This window comes from Triticum urartu, chromosome 4 (assembly GCF_003073215.2).
Source record: "Triticum urartu cultivar G1812 chromosome 4, Tu2.1, whole genome shotgun sequence".
Classification (NCBI taxonomy): domain Eukaryota; kingdom Viridiplantae; phylum Streptophyta; class Magnoliopsida; order Poales; family Poaceae; genus Triticum; species Triticum urartu.
In genome coordinates this window covers 413,516,782-413,531,471 of record NC_053025.1, presented here as the reverse complement: position 1 = coordinate 413,531,471, position 14,690 = coordinate 413,516,782, and positions in this window count along the sequence as shown.

Here is a 14,690-nt window from a genome sequence, read left to right as displayed (position 1 = left end):
TCTGTCATGGCCATTTTCGGTCTGGGGGCTCGATATCCTTGACCCCTTCCCCCGAGCAATCGGGGGCTTTGAATTCTTGTTCGTTGCCATCGACAAGTTTACAAAGTGGCCAGAAGTGACTGCCATGAGGAAGGTGACTGCTCAGTCAGCTATCAAGTTCTTGAGAGAATTGGTGTGTCCTTTCGGAGTCCCGGCAAGGATCATCACTGATAACGGCACCCAATTCACGAGCCACATCTTCATGCAATATGTTCAAACCCTCGGATGCAAGATCTCATTTGCTCTGTGGCACACCCCTGGAGCAATGGACAAGCTGAGAGGGTGAATGCTGAAGTGCTTCATGGACTCAAGACAAGGACTTTCGATATGTTGCAGAAGCACGGCAGGCGGTGGATCGAGGAGCTGCCGGTAGTTCTCTGGTCCCTCAGAACGACACCTAATTGAGCTACCGGGCAGACTCCCTTCTCCCTGGTCTATGGGGCAGAAGCAGTTATCCCCACATAACTCATTTACGGGTCTCCTCGGGTGCTTGCCTATGATGAAGTAGTGCAAGATCAGCACCGGCGTGATGACGTTGTGCTACTCGAGGAGAACCATCTCTGGGCCGCTACGTGTGATGCACGCTATCAGCAAGCCTTGCGTTGCTATCACAGCCGCAGGGTTCATGCCTGGTGTCTTGAGGGAGGTGAACTTGTCCTTAGGCGCATTCAATCCGCCAAGGGTACACATAAGTTATCACTAAAGTGGGAAGGCCCTTACCGGGTAGTACGAGTCTCTAGACCCGACATAGTCCGTCTGGAGACTGGAGATGGCACACCGTTGCAAAACTCATGGAGCATTGAGCATCTCCATAAGTTCTACCTGTAAGGCGCAGAGGCTGTCAGGACCTACCCGGCAGCCACCCATTGTACATGGCATTGCCAGAGATGCATGTAACCCCTTGTACAAGCCGGGGCGATGACCCCGTTCAAGAGAAAATAAAGAAGCATTGTAGGGGGGCAACTAAGATTGCATGCATGCACGAGCACACCCAGATCATTGCATAAGCACTTCATGAGCATTTGCATATGCATATAAATAGGATTGCATCCTGCATTCATTCTCATCTACATGGAGTTGCAGGTTCTTGCCGTGAACCTGGCTTCGACAAAGGAAGAGAAGATTGCACGGCACGCGATCCCCGGCAAGCCAAACAGATAAGTTCACCTCTTGTCCATTAGTATTCTATAAAGCTACAACTTTGCATAAGAAAACCTCGTGTTCCTATTTGAAACTTAGGTGCTCCCATCCATGACTCGAACGCTGCTTCAGTCAGGGTGGTCGTAGTGGCCTTTGGGAAAAAGGAGTTGGCGGGGGGTTGGCCCATCTGTCTGTTCCCCGGCAGACGAAGTTATCCGGCAAACAAAGAGGGTCCCGATAGGATATCCTGCCAGGAAAAACTCGTTTATTCTAATAAAGAGGCGCTTTGCCTCTGCATGGACATACACATGCACGAGTTCCTGACAAGATTCATATTTTTCATTCATATGCAGTTGCAAGTACAAGCATTACAGAACACAAAGATGGACTCAAGAGATTACATTATTTGAATTAAAAATTGGTGATTGCCTACAGGTTTAAGATTAAAAAAAGATAAGTGTCCTGTTACGCCTTTGCCCCTGTCCATCTCCTGCGGGAAGAGGTTGGAGAAGGCCGGAGGCGCGCACAGCTGGGATCCGGCGCCTCCCCAGGATCAGGGCGGCATGGCTCCCCGATAGGGAGGAAGAAACCGGAGGGCGGGCATGGATGGGGACGCTGCCAGAGGACCAGATGGAGTCACCGACAAACACGACTCGTTGAAACGGTCGTCCCCGTTCTTGACGCGTCATGGGTTACGGGTGCCGTCCGCATCACTACCACCCGAAGACCTCGGCGCGACCACCACGCCGGGCACCATGCTCTCTAAGCCCTCCCACAGAGAGCATGGTCGTCCCCGGGAGCCCTGACATTAGAAGTCACCGCACATCCCGAAGACGTGTGAGAAAGCAAGGAGCCTTCCTATCCGATGGAGAAAACCACGTCCAGGAGGAGCCAGATTCGCCCCTGTTAGTGGGGAATCTCTCATGCGGCTCCTCCCCAATGTCACGAAGGGAATAAGAATGGGGAGCGATCGAATACCACGCGTCGTGCCCATCTCGAGTCGCGGAATGGTGTTGGCCGCATCCCTTCCCACCGAAGTTAAGGACATGGGCGACCCGGCGGGAAGCGCGCCGGAGTTGCCACTCCCGGCATCGGCGCCGTGCCACCCGAACTTTCCTTTCAGATCCAAGGGAAATCCCAAACAAGAGCCCAGGGGTTGGCCCCGGGCCCTTCCCTTCAGCATTACCCGAAGAAGCAGAGAACTAAGAGAAGAGGAGGAAGGATGCAGGGATGAATGACTTCGCCCTCCTCTGCCCCTCCTCTTATAGGTCGGGCAGGGAAGCGCAGCTGCTCCGTCAACAGGCAACCACCACCCTCCCCCGCCAATTCAAGGTAGGCGGGCCCTCTTCAAGATGCTCTTCCGCACTACACACCTCTGTTACCTACCCCGCGCTATGCATGCGGCATACATGGCTAAGGATAAGAGCGCGTTGTGGGAAGAGTAATTTGGTGGTTTCTACCCCGTGCATTAAAGTCATTCACGGGCAATCACTGCTGTGGCCCCACCACTGTTGGCTTTACACCATGTGCGGGGAAATCGAAAACTGCCCCAAGATCAAGACTAATGAAGCAGCAAAGAAAAACCTCAAGGGTCCAACCCCTTCAACAATTCTACCTGTGCACTTATTAGGCCCTACCCTGACGATACTCAGCAGCACGTTCGGGGCAGGCCTGAGGGCTTCTGTTACCCAACTGTGCACAGGCACAAGATCAAGACTGAAGCACCGGCTCAAGATAGGGATTGAAGGTCCAAGAGATTTGAAGAACCTGTATGCAACCAAGGAGGACCAAGGATGAGTCAGAGAACAAGATATCTACGAGGAAAGAGCCTCCCTTGCCGGGCAGGCGAGCCCGGCAAGGGGCCAGGCCACCACCTAAAACAAGCAACCAAGACTCCCCGGCAGCGCCTGCCAGGGCTTACGGGGCCTGAAGCACCCCGCCAACTGCGCAAGTATGACCCACGTCGTCAATCAGTGCGGTCTCAAGCCGCAAGGTGATTAAGTGGCAGTGTTTGCCACATGGCAGCCATCTCCTACAGAAGAAACCCATAGGTGACACCCATCCAATGACGTGTCAAGAGAACAGATGCGGAGCTGGCGAGATAAGCCCAGCAGGCCTTGCCAGGCAACTAGTGATGTGACACTGAGCGGAGCATTTAATGCACCCTGCCAGCCCATAGAGTTAGGTATGATAGAACTGTTTGCTATCATATCAGTGGGTAATGACTATTTTGTCACTTTGGTGACCCCTTAATCTATAAAAGGAGTCCCATGGCGATCATAAGAGGGGGTTAGAGGGTTGGAAACTTGACAAACCCAAGCCGCCATACGGTTGTGGTGACTGTAGCCCTGAGGCAGGCATTGCCGGGCAAGTGTACCATGCACCACCATGTTCATTTCCACCATCAATCCAAAAAACCCGAAATAGGGTCTTACACCTCGCGGCGGCCCGAACCTGGGTAAATTTCTTGTGTGCTCTCTGTCGTGCTGCTGCGTGCTAGTCTGCTCTTTGTGCAACGCGACGTCCCCCGCCGGACCAGCAAGGGGCCGCCCGGTCCCATAGGTGGCCGTGGATATCCCGCGACACCATCTTCATCCTACGCCACCCACAGATTAATAAACCTTAGGTCATCCACTTGAGGGAAAATTGCTACTGTCCTACAAAACTCTGCGCTTGGAGGCCCAACACGAGTCTACAAGAAGAAGGTTGCGTAGTAGATATCAAGCTCTTTTCTGGCGCCATTGCCGAGGTGGTGAGTGCTTGAGGGTATATATTTAGATCTTGTAATTGAATCTTTTAGTTTCTTATTTTATTACTAGTTCAGTCTATAAAAGAAAACTGCAAAAAATGGAATTGAGGTTGCCTCATATGCTTCATCTTTTTAATGTCTTTTGTGAAAATGATGGAAAGGAAAATTGTGCTCAAGTGTTAGAAAAAGAATTCAGTAAATAGTTCCTATTTCCTATGCACAATCATAAATAATAACCCGTGGTGAGAATGTTAGTATCCTAATAAGTTGAAGCAACAACAGATAAAATAGAAAAAAACACTGAAAATGAAATATAATTTGAATCAAGAAAGGAACTAAACTAAACCTAGTATATAACATTACACAGTCACTCGACGCTAGTCCCCGGCAATGGCGCCAAAATGATCGGTTATAGTACAATGAGGTTTTACGCCCAAACTATGGGTTGTTAAAGTTCTCCACAAGGACTAGGCAATGGCGACTAGACTTGGCTAATGCTAGGTAACACAATTTAGAATATGAATGTGAGAAAATAAACCTAAACTAAAAAAGTTTGGTCCCGAAGATCATCACCAATGAAAAATGTGAAACAAGCAAAGGGAGGTTCAGATTGTACTCTGTCTTTTTGGTTTTATCGTTTTACTTGAGAAAGTAAATACTGACACAAGCATACAAAAATGACCAACGGGAAACAACAATACTAGAACACATATGTCTATCTAACATGTAGCAAAGAGAAGAAACAATATTATGGAACATAATGGAAATACTTCATATCACAACACATATATCACTAGTACATAGCTATCACAAAGACTAGAAATTAAATTTTCATACATCTCACTTCTACAGATAGTAACATCAACACAAATTTCACAAGAAACAATATGAATTATTAAAAGCAACTAACTGACAATTAGTCACACACAGAAAACATATATGATTTGGATTACAGAAGACACAACACAAGCACTAATAGATCAACATAACAGAAATACGAAACCACATGAATAATTCACCAATTCTTACAATATATCGAGAGAGGGAAAGCGAGGGACGGAGCGAGGGAGAACAACAACAATATTGGGAAAGGGGCAGCAGCAGGGGCCGTGAGGAGAGAAGCATCACTAGTTTTGTGGTTCGAAAAAGAAGCAACAGGACAGAGGCTCGGCAGCAGCAGAGAAGGTTGAGAGAGAGCAGTGGCAATGCTAAGGGAGAAGCAGCGGAGAGGACGCAGGAGCAGGTGCAAGGGGAAGAAGAAGGGCTTCAGGTCCTTGGTCAGTCTGTGGGGATGGAGCAGCACCAAGGATAGCAAGAAATAGTAGCGGAGTTCAGATCGGAGGAGAGGAGGAGCAGAGGTTGGGGAAGAATAGCAGCAGGCATACAGCAAGGAGGGAGGTGGTGATGGTGATTGTGGCGCGGTGGTGGATGCTGCGGTGGTGGAGATGGAGCGGATGGATGGCTGGGTGGTGCACCACCACACCGGCCTGGCCGTGGCAGCGGCCGAAGGTGGATAAGGAGGTTGGCAAAGGGAGAGAGATGTGAGGCCTGATTTGGGAATGGAGGCGGCTAGGGATTTTGATTCCCTCCCTGATCTGCCACTGTTGCTCTTTGTCCCTTCTCCTTCTCTCTTCACAAGAAGGTCCGTTTTCTCCTTTAGCTTGCTCCTGGTTAGTTCTTTTCTTCTCACCTCAAGTTCTTGACGTATTTCTTTCATGCCCTTATGTATTCTGTTTAGCCACATAGTCGAAATCTTGATGATTATAATGCCTTTGCGCACTTTTCTACAAAAGAAACAAGTGACAAGTAATTGATCCTTTTATGTGATTTTTATTCAAATATGCAATACTTCATAGCAAGAATGATGGTCAGCTCATGATAAATGCTATATTTGTGTGCCAAAATATGAATAGAAATGTGCTTATCAAGTTCCCCCACAATTAAATCTTTACTTGTCCTGAAGTAAAGGAATATCACAAGAGCGAGATAGTGAATAGTGAGCTGAATAGAGAATGCATGCTTTGGACTTAGCTAGTGAAAAATAATTATTAGGAGTGATACAAAGCAATAGGATACTAGTTAACACTTTTTTTAAATAGAGAGTTGTATTAATTAAGTTAGAAAACATAGTTCGTACAATCGTGCAAGGCCATGCTCAAGACACGGGTTGGCACTGTACCTTGCATAACCCCACCACGCAACTCTCTACACCCCAACTGGGCATGACTATGAGCTAACCTATTGTCCCTTCTATCTACTTTGCAAACTCTAACTTCTCTGTTCCCTTTGATGGCTTGAAACTCCTCTGCAATTGCTCCAACTTCTGATCTATCAATAGACGAGAGGATGAGCGCCTTTTTCACCGAGCTGCAATCCGTCTCGATGATTAAGGGTAGATCTGTCCCCCGACATTGACTTCCATAGTCCTTCTAGGCAAGCCATGGCTTCCCGTAGTCCGCTACATTCCACCAAGGTATATAATCCCAAGCTGATAAGATAATTCTTCCATCATGGTCTCGAATCATAGCGCCCCTGGCTCCACTCCTACTTTCCTCCAGAAAACTTCCATCAACATTGACCTTAGCCCATTGCAAAAGAAACAAGTGACAAGTAAATGATCCTTTTATATGATTTTTGTTCAAATATGCAATACTTCATAGCAAGAAATGATGGTCAACTCATGATAAATGCTATATTTGTGTGCCAAAATATGAATAGGAAATGTGCTTATCAAGTTCCTCCACACTTAAATATTTACTTTTTATCAAGTAAAGGAATATCACAAGAGCGAGGTAGTGAACAGAGAGTTGAATAGAGAATGCATACTTTGGACTTAGCTAGTGAAAAATAATTGTTAGGAGTGCTACAAAGCAATAGGATACTAGTTAACTCTATCATCTAAAATGTGACAGTGATGAAAGAAGATCAACCAGTTTAAATGTTGATTGTGCCAAGAGGCTCCTAAAGAGAGCATGATCCTTGAAACCGACAACAACTTGAATAAGAACTAGTGATAAAATCACTTATTACTAGGAACACGGCATTGTGGTTGAACCACTAACTGAATTTAGAAGAAACTTTGATGTTATTATATTAGTCTCACCATAGGAACATACCACCGATCCAGGGAACATGGTATACAACCGGCTCGACTAATTATAGATTTTTCTATTTGTCTCCCCAAAGGAACATACCGTCGATCCAGAGAACATGGTATACACCTGGTTCGACAATTACGTTTTTTTAAGATTAATTACCGTCCAATCTAACCAGATTTCACATGCCACCAGTCTAGGGAACATGACATGCTACTATAGGTAGTCAGACTTATTTATTCATTATTACCTATTGAACAAAAGGAATACAAAAGGGAAACAAGAATCTACACTCATCCGGGTCTGGTTCACATGCTACCAATCTAGAGAACATAGCATGCTAATCCATATTGGTTAAGTGATTGCTCTGAATGGGAACACACTTGGCACAAATTCAGCATCTAAACATAGTGATCTAGGTGTATCAAGGTAATAGCAGAAAATGGTGGAGTTTACTAGTGCACTAGGGATTTGAGCAGTCAAAACTAATAGCTTTCACTACTTTCAGCAAAGCAAGCATTCTGTAGATCACTAGTTTACAAGGCATTCAGAAATCATGATACACTAATTCACATCAAGCACAATCTGTGAGAGGTAGAACTCTTGGTTCAACTCCACATGATTTGGAGGCTCCCAAGTGACACCTAACCAATTTAGGAGACATCACTCTCCAAAAGGTAATAGATGTTGTTGATGATGATGAACTCATTGCTCTTGTGCTTCAAAAGATAGTCCCTCAACACTCAATGACTCTCTCACAGCTTTGGCATGGTAGTAGGAGAATGATTGGGATGGAAAGCGACTTGAGGGGGCCAGAAATCAAGGATGAAATGGTTGGAGTAGAATCCCTTGAATTCAACACAAGTGTAGGTAGTTCTCTCTCAGAAAATGGATATGGAAGTGGTGGCTTCGTCTTGGTTGCTCTCACTGAGAGTAGGTGGTGTGGGTGGGGTATATATAGCCTTCACCAAAAATCTAACCGCTATGCGCCTTTATGCACAACTCAGAGGGACTGGGTGAAAAACTTGGTGAGACCGATTAGTGCAAAAGATTTGAACTTTAAACATTTCGATGAGACTGGATGAATCCACTCGATGGGACCGATTTGAGATGGCCTAAGCACAATCAGCATTTCGGTAATTCCAATCAGTTTCACTCGTTAATTCCGAAATGAAGTCAATTGGTTACAGAAAGTTAGCCAGTGCACTTCGGTGGGACCGAATGCCATCTTGGTGAGATCGAGTTTCTAAGGTCTAGGAAATGGCTCTGTCGAGTGTACCTCGGTGGGTCTAGGTGTATGTGTATCGATGGGACCGAGATGAACTTTAGGGTTTTGGATAGATTGGAATGTAAGGGTGTGGCTGAGGGTTTTGGAGCAATATCTTCAAGCACTTGAGAAAATGACTCATGATCAAAACCTTATCCCCTTTTAGTAGTATTGGCTTTCCTATGTACTCAATGTGATCTCGGATCACTTAACCAAAAATGTAGGGTCTTGAAGCTTTTGCCAATGCTTGTCATTTGTAGCTTGAGGGGTCCACATCTCCATCCATCTTCTTGACTAGGTTGAACTTTTCGTGAAATATACTTAAGGAAACCATTAGTCCAACAACATGTATGTTGACATGAATTACCAAAACCACCATGGGATCGAATGTGCTTTCAAATACGCGTGACCCCGTGAAGATCAAGCATCTTCACGCCCTCTCGTTTTTGTGATGGTTCACTAATCTTGACTATGATGTAGCCCATCTTAGCATATCGCTCAGAACCAGGGTCAATTGATTGTTAGAAATTTATAGAAATCTACATCATGCCGCCAATGAACTGAACCAAAGCAATACTCGTGGGAAGCATACAAGAACATCAAGTAAAAGATTGCATCTAATACAATAGATCTTATTTTCTACTCGCACAATTTATGCTCTAGAACTCATCTAGTTCTTAATTCTTTTAGCAATAGATCAAATTCATTACTAAACTTTTGTGAAGTACCCTCATAATCACATGTAATCTAGATCAAAACCTACATCTACTCATAGAATCGCTCATGATGCCACTGTTGGGAAATGTAGTAGAAAAAATATTTGTATCCCTACGATCAAGGTCCCAGATCACTATGAAGATGCATACAATGTTAGATTGGGTCATTACCAAATTTGAGATACAGCGGAAGAAGAGTTGTTGTAGATATTCTTGAAGTCCCTTGAACCGTCCATGATGATCCCTTAGACAAAAGACCGAAAGCATGGCCTCTCTACAGATTACAAGCATATAGGCTTCACAATTTGGCAGCACTTTTACCGTCCAAAGCAAATTATCGCCGGAGAATTAGTGAAGGGAGAAGAGAACCTCACGAGGCCTCTCTATTATGAGGATTAGAGAGAACTAGAACTAGTTCAAGTCTAGGTCAAGTCTAGATCAAAAACTGGAACTAGAGAGAGGGGGCGCCCGAGATCAAGGGAGAACTTGTGTATCTCAAAGGGGACACCCCTCACATATATATAGGTGGAGGGAGGCCTAGGATGACTTGGAGGAGGCAAAACCCTCCCTTCGGTCGTAGTCAAGGTCGAGGAGTCCTCCTCCAACTCCCCTGCACCCCTTAGCTTGTGCAATAAGCTAAAAGGGGGCGCCATCCCTACATGGGCCTTCAAGGCCCATTAGCTCTCCACTAATAGGTCAATTGATATGTCCTTTAGCCCATTGATTCTAAATAGGTTCTAGGGACTCCTAGATCATTATCTAAGTCCTCTATTATTTATATTAGGTCCCCGAAAACAATTTATGCCTATATATCATTTCCCGGTTTACCAGTATTCCCCAAAGCGCTTCCGGTTCCTCTCGAAACTATTCCTAGAATATTTTCTCTTAACTCTCATTCCACTAACACTCACAGATTGTGATTCCCTTAAGATTGGGACCCTATAGTTTTTGTAAAACATAGACATGAATGAAACTCCCTTTCGTTCAAGGACCAATAGAGGAACCGTGGATATCCACGATCTTGTGAATACACAAATGATATTCGAGTGAACCTTTGGTTATCATATGCTATTCCCTTTGCTTTGTGATATGTTATAAAACCCGAGGTGAGATATATTGGTATCCTCTTGAGTCATTCTCATTCTCACTATGCCGGTCTCCTCGTTACCAGTTTTGTTCTTATTTCTCGTTGACATGTTCCGCCATCCCTGTGACCTAGTCACCTATGTCTGACCAGATGATGATGGATGTCGTCACACCAAAAGGGCCCTAAGAATATCTCTCCATCATCGAAGGAGAAAATCCACTCTTGAGCTATCTAGCCCCTTGTCAAACTTTTTGATGAACCTATAAGTTGCCGTTGTGATCACCGTGTTACAAATGACATTTAAGCAACCCCAAAGTCCATCGTATGGTAAGAAGTGACTACGATACTCTCATGGTCTAGGAACTAAAGCATACCTTAACTCTTTGTGTTATATCGATTGACTTGTGATGATAGTATCTCAAAGTATAATAAACAAGTTGGGTCAATCCAATATGATCATTCTTCTAACATCATACTCTCGAAGTTGTTTGGGACTATCGTTACACTTAAAAATATCCCAAGATCTGGAAAGCATGAGCACAAACAACACTTGAGCTAGTCCTAGAGGCGAGACTAGGAATCGCATTTTACCATTTATCATTCCATGCATGCTCATGAGTCTTCCAGTAAATGTCATATTCCAGAATCATAGCAGTTATAGCATAGAATATAAACTCTTAATTATAAACATAGAAATAAATAATACAATGTTATTGCCTCTAGGGCATATTTTCAGCAACAAGCTCTAACAATGAAGCTTTTCCCAAAATTGGTGAGTGTTCAGGGCTTGAGTACATCAACTCCTCCAGAAATTTCTGTCGCATACGATGTACAAGACAAGTTTTCTCAATTAAGCCTTGAATACTCAGGGCTTGCCATACGTGCTTCGCTCGGTTACACTTGAAGAGGAGATGCTTAATGTCTTAGGCTCCAATCCCACAGACTAGGCATTTCCCTCTCACTTTGATATGGCGGTTCGCTAGGGTAACCCGACAAGGAATAGTATTATGCATAACTCTCCAACAAAAATATCCCTCATAGACACTCTGAGTCCCCATATTTTATCCCAAATTGGATTAGGTTATATACCAATTTCTTGATCACCTATGTTTAACCTTTGGCCATATTGGCCCTCTCATTCTACACAATATGATGAATGCGCAGAGAAGGTGCTTGTATGAGTTAGGTTCCAAGCAACAAAATCTTGCATGCCAAAAGATGATAAAGGGATAGCAAGAATTCTTTGAACATCCACTTGCTAGAAAGTTTGCTTCACTAGGTCCACATCCCAGTGATCTGTGTTGTGATCAATAAGGTCGCTCACCCTACTAAGAATGTTTTGGCCCCTTCTAGTTGTTACTTTACCTGATGCACTATTTGGGAACCATTCGTCTTTTCAAATACCAATATTAGTTCCATCTCCCACATACCATATATGACCACATTTTATGTAAGAGGAATAGAGAGGGGAGATAATTGGCGTCATGTGGTGTGTGTTGTATTGAGCCTCTTGGGCGGTTTATATAGAGTACATGGCTTAGAGGGCAAGAAGCCTCTCCTAGAGATAAGGTCGGAGATGATTTCAAATCATATGCTACCAACTACAAGAGATATGCCTAGATACTCTAACATCCAACCACAGTCATACCGGTAGCGTCACAGACAGCAGGAGTGTCACGAACGGTCAGACTGGAGATAAATCAGCGTAGAAGCCGACGGGTTGACATCCCCCCGCAGTCGTAGCGGGAGCGCTACGGACGGTGTCGCATCACGAACATGTTGACTATAGAGGAAACCGTCGAGTTGCTCAAGCGAGGTGATAGCCCTTTGTGTTGAAGTCGAGGAAGCCGAGAGCATGGGTGGTGGAGTCATGGTCAAGGTAGCCGTGCGAGGGGCCGTCATGGTCGATGTCGTGCTCAGGTGTCGGTGTCGAGGTAGCCGCACATGAAGCCGCATGTGCGTAGTGCGTGAATAGAGTAATGGAGACACGTTGAGGTGGTCATCAAGGAAGCCGATGCCAAAGGAGACACAGTTCGAGCCGTCGAGGACGAGGTCGTACATAGTTTTGTGAGAACCAGGTGCATGTCGGGGACGAAGGCATACTCTGGTTTTGGCAGAACCGAGTGCACAAACAAGAACTCAACGGTGATGTGATCGAGGCAGTCGTAGAGGAGGGTGTCGCTATCGAAGAAGTTGTCGATACCGATGAAGACAAGGCGTCGATCCGAGCTTGCCAGACTTGGGAATGTGTTGGGAATGAAGACATGTATCGATGTTGCTAGTGCTGGGCGTGCGAAGGTAGGACCATCATGACCTGTGCTCCATTGTCGTAGGGACTAGCAGAGGAGGCCTCTGTGACAGTTGCGAGGCACAGAGGGCTAAAAGAGAGAAGTGATGGTGCAGTTCGCGGTTGTCAGAGTAGACAAAGTAGTCGGGGATGAGATGATGTTGGCGACAAAGTCGTGGTGAATGAAGACGAAGCCGGTGAAACTAGCGGCGACCTGAAGTGGTCATGTTGGATGCTTGGACTGGTGAAGACGTTATCGGCGGGACATGCAACGGCGAGGAGCTGCCATGCAGGTTGCATGTATAAGTGCGACGGTGGTGCTCGAAGTTGCCCAACACATGACAAAGACCATGTGCGGACGGTAGCGATCACACGTCGTGGAAGGCAGCGTATGAGAGCCGGGGACGTCGGGTGCATGGACACGGTGAAGATGACCGGATGCAGCGGCACTGTAGGATCGAAAGTATGTCTAGAGGGGGGTGATTAGACTACTTGACCAAATAAAAACTTATCCTTTTCCCAATTTTAGTTCTTGGCAGATTTTAGCAACTTTGGACAAGTCAAGCAATCTTAACACAATTCAAGCAAGCATGCAAAGAGTATATGAGCAGCGGAAAGTAAAGCATGCAACTTGCAAGAATGTAAAGGGAAGGGTTTGGAGGATTCAAACGCAATAGGAGACATGGATGTTTTTGTCGTGGTTCTGAGGTGGTGCTATCGTACATCCATGTTGATGGAGACTTCAACCCACGAAGGGTAACGGTTGCGCGAGTCCACGGAGGGCTCCACCCACGAAGGGTCCATGAAGAAGCAACCTTGTCTATCCCACCATGGCCGCCGCCCATGAAGGACTTGCCTCACTAGCGGTAGATCTTCACGAAGTAGGCGATCTCCTTGCCCTTACAAACTCCTTGGTTCAACTCCACAATCTTGTCGGAGGCTCCCAAGTGACACCTAGCCAATCTAGGAGACACCACTCTCCAAGAAGTAACAAATGGTGTGTTGATGATGAACTCCTTGCTCTTGTGCTTCAAATGATAGTCTCCCCAACACTCAACTCTCTCTCACAGGATATGGATTTGGTGGAAAGAAGATTTGAGTGGAAAGCAACTTGGGGAAGGCTAGAGATCAAGATTCATATGGTAAGAATAGAATATCTTGGCCTCAACACAAGTGTAGGTAGTTCTCTCTCAGAAAAAGTAAGTTGGAAGTGTAGTTTTGTTCTGATGGCTCTCTCCATGAATGAAGAGGTGGTGGAGGGGTATATATAGCCTCCACACAAAATCTAACCGTTACACACAACTTGCCAATCTCGGTGGGACCGAATAGTTAAACTCGGTCGGACCGATTCAGCAAAGCTAGTGATCGTTAGGGTTTTTGGTGGGACCGACATGCAACTTGGTAGGACCGATATGATTAGGGTTAAGGCATAACGTAATCTCAGTGAGACCGATTACACAAACTCGGTGAGACCGATTTTGGTAATAAGCTAACCAGAGAGTTGGTCAGGTAAACTCGGTGGGACCGATCGCTCATTTCGGTGAGACCGAAGCATTACGAAGGGAAAACAGAGAGTTTACATTGCAATCTCGGTGGGACCGATCGCTCATCTTGGTAAGACTGAAATGTTATGAAGGGAAACAGATAGATTACAATCCCATCTTGGTGAGACCGAGATCCCTCTCGGTGAGGCCAATTTGCCTATGGTTTGTGGCAGTGGCTATGACATTTGAAACTCGGTGGCGCCAGATAGCAAGAATTGGTGGGGCCGAGTTGGACTTTTGGTTTAGGTCATATGTGGATGTGAGAAAGTAGTTGAGGGTTTTGGAGCATATTACTAAGCATTTTGAGCAAGAGCCTCATTAAGCAACACCTCATCCCTCCTTGATGGTATTGGCTTTTCCTATAGACTCAATGTGATCTTGGATCACTAAAATAGAAAATGTAGAGTCTTGAGCTTTGAGCTTGAGCCAATCCTTTTGTCCTTAGCATTTTGAGGGGTCCACTTTTCTCATCCATGCCATGCCAATCATTGAGCTTTCCTGAGATATTAATCTTGAAATAGCATTAGCTCAATGAGCTATATGTTGTTAGGAATTACCAAAACCACCTAGGGATAGTTGCACTTTCAATCTCCCACTTTTTGGTAATTGATGACAACATATAGATCAAAGCTTCGACAAATGATAATAAGAGTGAAAAACATTGTCTCTTTGAGAACTATGTGAAAAGCAAGAGCTCCCCCTAAATTTGTGCATAGTTTAAGATTTTCTTTGGACTGCAAATGCACAATGAGTTAGGAACATGGGT